This window comes from Brienomyrus brachyistius, unplaced genomic scaffold, assembly GCF_023856365.1.
Source record: "Brienomyrus brachyistius isolate T26 unplaced genomic scaffold, BBRACH_0.4 scaffold236, whole genome shotgun sequence".
Taxonomy (NCBI): Eukaryota; Metazoa; Chordata; class Actinopteri; order Osteoglossiformes; family Mormyridae; genus Brienomyrus; species Brienomyrus brachyistius.
In genome coordinates, this window is record NW_026042511.1 from 88329 (window position 1) to 92688 (window position 4360).

Below are 4360 nucleotides of genomic sequence, written 5' to 3' on the forward strand. Positions count from 1 at the left end.
CTTCCACACTTAAGCTCTGCTTGTTACTGCCCCATAGCGGAGCGCAAGTGAAACGGACTACCGGAGATTTGCACTGTTTTTCTGTTAGTGTGTATAATCAAAATATGACTCAGTTTGGCCAGTTAGAAAAATATGATAATAGAAAAGTATTCTTTTCCTCTCACTTTTTTTTCTTGATTTAATTACCGACTTCACGTACTTACACTGTGTCCCGTTGCACGATGTAATATTGCGAAACTATGATTTTGTGGCAGTGTTTTGTAAAGGAATTTTCCGTTTAATCATCGTCTTAGTATAAAGCTATATGGTTGTTCTGGTATCAGTGGACGTACATTATGTATTTTTTCTTCTCTTGAGCACCATGGTCATGACATGAAGCTCAGTCATTGATTACTCGCAAATGTTAGTAGTCATCCGCTGTTTATCTTGAAGATGTAAAAGTAGTGCGCGTACATCTCCTCGTTAGTATAGTGGTGAGTATCCCCGCCTGTCACGCGGGAGACCGGGGTTCGATTCCCCGACGGGGAGAGTCTGCATCTTTTTGCCTCGGTCTCAAAAGGCACCAAGCTAGAACCGGCCCCGTGTTAGTGGAAACGGGGCTTGTGACTTGTACTCATGCATAATATTCTGCGGGTCGCTCAGCAGCGCAGCATATGAAACTAGACTCGGATTGTAAGTGTGTGGTTTTGATAATTGATGTATGGATGGATGGATCCTTAATAAGAGATATAAACAATAAGGTCCAGTCGCCAACTAATCATGTAAAATACGTCATAAACTCATGGTTGTTAAACCCAGAATAAAAATGAAGACGTATAACTAGGAAAGTCAACTTGCACATTTCAATTTTGGTTCGATATAATCACGTTGTCCTTAACCCTCCAGTGCAGGAGGGGACGGTAATGCGCATCGAATGTTTCCGAACCTGTGTGTGATACAACCGAGGAAGAGCCGATGACTTCGGGGGAGGAGGGGCAGGCGACTCGGAAGAAAAAGCAGCAGAACCCAATGCAGCCTGTAGCCCATTCAAAGGCCTACTGTTGGACCTCTGCTTATTTTGCAATACGTCTTTAGTACGGACTGAAAAATGTCCGATTTCGATGAGTTTGAGAAGCAGTTAAGCGAAAATCGGCAAGGTAAGTTTGGCTTTGAAGATCGGTGTATGCTCCCTGTTTTAGGGTAATAAAGTGGCCGGCGTGTCCTAGCGCCGAGGATGGTGCGGAGGGCACTTCTGCTGGTTCCGAAAAGAAAAGCGCGGCTGGGAAATCGGTGCCTTTTATCCGAGCGCTCGCCGATTCTGAAACCTGCCCGATTCTTCTTCTCCCAGCTGCCGCAGGATCCCCGAAAACTGACCGCTTTGGTAAATCAGTGACATTCTTTGCTTGGCATTGTTATAGAGATCGCTAGGCCTGCATCCATCAGTGCCCGGCGTACATAACATGGACATTTCAATGAAACGTTATTGGGGTGCACTCGATGTGAAAGCCTGCGGTTTTATTTATTTAATTATTTACCATTATACACTTGGATCATAAATTGTGACCCGCGTATTTTCATTCGCAGTAACACACTATGCATGGATGTTTGTTGCAAGCGTTATATTTTCAAGATCACGTTTAAAGTTTTATGCAAATAAAAACGACCGCGACCACTTGATTTAAAGTCCGCACTTAATAACAGTGTTAGTTACTTGGTTTTTAAATACTACGACGAGTTTTCTATATAATGATATGATTTTGTCTCTTTCCGATGCACAATAGCCTTTCCCTTGGGTCCGAAATGCTGGCCCTGTCATCCGTACAGAATAAGTCTTTCTCACACGATCGCCGTTTCTTCATGATGTATAGACTCTAAAAATCAGCCGCGTTCCCTGGAATCATAACAACTGCTTTTAGGTCGTTATTGCAAAGTCTTGCACCTGTATCTACCTTTACAGCGGATAGCAGTAACTAACAATGATGTACAGTTATATAACAATACACATATAACTTCATTAAAGTGCAGAGAATCCAGTAAACTGAATAAACTTAAGCCATACTAACGCAACTGAAATATACAACATGCGTTACAACGGAGTCGAAAGTAGGATTGATTTATGTACCTATCAAATGGCAATCTTGTCATATCAGCTCCTTATCACTAAATCACTAAAATGTCATTCGAAACGACCTGATTCGGCTAGACGAGCACTAAGTGCCGCCGTGTTTGATAAACTAGCAGTTCCAGTCATTCATATCTGCGCTCTGACTATGCCTGCGATTGCGGTAATTGGTTATTACCGATTTACGTAAGATGCATTGGCCGCTCCGTGTCTGTACTTTTGCAGCGGTGCATTACCGTAACGCTGTTATAACTGATGCATGAAGCTGATTCCTCGAGCAGCACCTGCGTTTAAATGCTTCACTGAAAACTGCACCTTCAGGGATTTATTTAAGCTTCTATATGAAGGACCTGCTGGGATAGAAAGGTGATATTTTATTGCTAGTTTAATAAAGTGCTGTCTGTCAGATTGAAACGATATTAATTACCCATCCATCGTCCAACCAGTTATCTTAGTCAGGCTCCCCTGGAGCCTATTCCAGGCAAATTCCCCATACAGAGAGCAGAGGCAAAATTCAGGCCTCCAGACTCGGAGGCGTGAGGCAACTGTACTCACCACTGTGCTCCTATATCATTAATTAGTCTGGTTATGTTTTTATTGTTTCACAACAGACTGACATTCAAGGGGATGTCCTTGTGCCCTTGAAATTATTAGCCATTGAGAGATGGGTGTGTTTGTTTCAGGAGGGTGTGATTGAATATGTGAATTGAATGGAGGTGCTTCATTCTGGTGAGGAAACTGGGGAGTTAGACCCCGTACCACATCTTGGTCTCCGTAAGTGACTTTTAAGGCATAGCGCTGGGTCAGTCAGCATCCAGCACCCCAGGGAAGTTGGTAATATGATTACTCTGTGACTCATGGGCTTCAAACCCACAACCATCCGGACACACATTCATAATCCCTCTGAGTTACACATCTTGGATTTATCGAAATGGATGGTAGGGGGGCAGTCATGTCGCTCCGCCCACCGTCTCACTGGTACCACGGTGTCGTCCCCCAGAGCGGGAGAAGGAGCGACACAAGAAGCGTAGCCGCAGCCGGTCTCTGAGCCGTGGCGAGAAGCACCGCCGCTGGAGCAAGGACTCCAGGGGGCGGAGTCACGAGAAGCGCAGCAGCAGCCGCGACCGCAAGGGTCGTGACCGACGGAGCAGCTCACGCGAGCACAAGAAGCACAGGTACCCCCCCTCACGGTCCCGGTTACAGGCACTGAAGCTGATATCTAGCATGGTTTGAGGCCTCTTAACAAGTTTCTTTCACAATCAACCAATTGGTTTCTTCGTGGTGGGAAGGGGGACTGTACCCATATTAAATTTTAACTGGCGTTTATAAGTAGCCCCCGCCATAGCGATGGGACCTCAAAGCCAGCCTAAAAAGTGGCGCATGGTCACACCCTCATGACCTTAAACTGCCTGCGATCCAAAGTTAAATGTAAACATTCTGCCATCTGTTTGTTTTTGCCAGATTCTGAGTGTTTACACTGTATTGTTTGGGGAAAACAACCTTCTGTTTTGTGTTTGGGCAGCTACTCTCCTCGGAGAAGCCGTAAGAAAAGGACATACAAGTACTGGGATGTTCCCCCTCCGGGATTCGAGCACATCACCCCCATGCAGTACAAGGCAATGCAAGGTTTGGATGCGACGCTTCCATGTGTGCTAGTTCAGTATTGCAAGGTTATGGTATATTGGTTGCAATGAAAGCATTTATTCTGGAGTGCCCTCCTCCCCCCTGCTGGTCAAAGAGGGAATAACACTTGGGATGATTTCAGACAGTGTGAAGAGAGCTTAAACCTAGGGGTTAGAAGCAAATGAAGGCGACGATCCGGATGTTCTGGCCGTCCCTGGTTGGGGTCTTGAAGCCCTTTCTCCTCCCCACAGCTGCAGGGCAGATCCCCACGATAGCTTTACTGGCAACATCCACCACCAGCGGCGTGGCAGTGACGCCCACCCAGGTGCCGATGGTCGGCAGCCAGATGACCCGGCAGGCCAGGCGGCTTTATGTCGGCAACATCCCCTTCGGCCTGACGGAGGTGAGTCCAGGCAAAGTCCCGCGTTGCCTTCTGTCATGCATACTGGTGTCATGTGTAGCTCAGTGAGTTAGGACACTGAGCCGGTCACAAGAAGGTTGTTGGTTCAAATCCCTTGGGCAGCAGAGTGATTTCACCATTGGGCCCCCGAGCGCAGCCCTTAAGCACTATTTGCTCTAGGAACTGTCTGGTCCTGCTTCTTCAATGAAATGTATGTTGCTTTGGATGAAAGTGTC

General features: G+C 46.4%; 1 non-coding gene across 1 annotated transcript; it reads left to right on the forward strand.

Moving 5' to 3' along the window:
• Window positions 1-456: 456 nt before the first annotated feature.
• Window positions 457-528, forward strand: trnad-guc (transfer RNA aspartic acid (anticodon GUC)). Its single transcript has one exon. It is a non-coding gene; the product is annotated as a tRNA-Asp (tRNA).
• The last annotated feature ends 3832 nt before the right edge of the window (window positions 529-4360 follow it).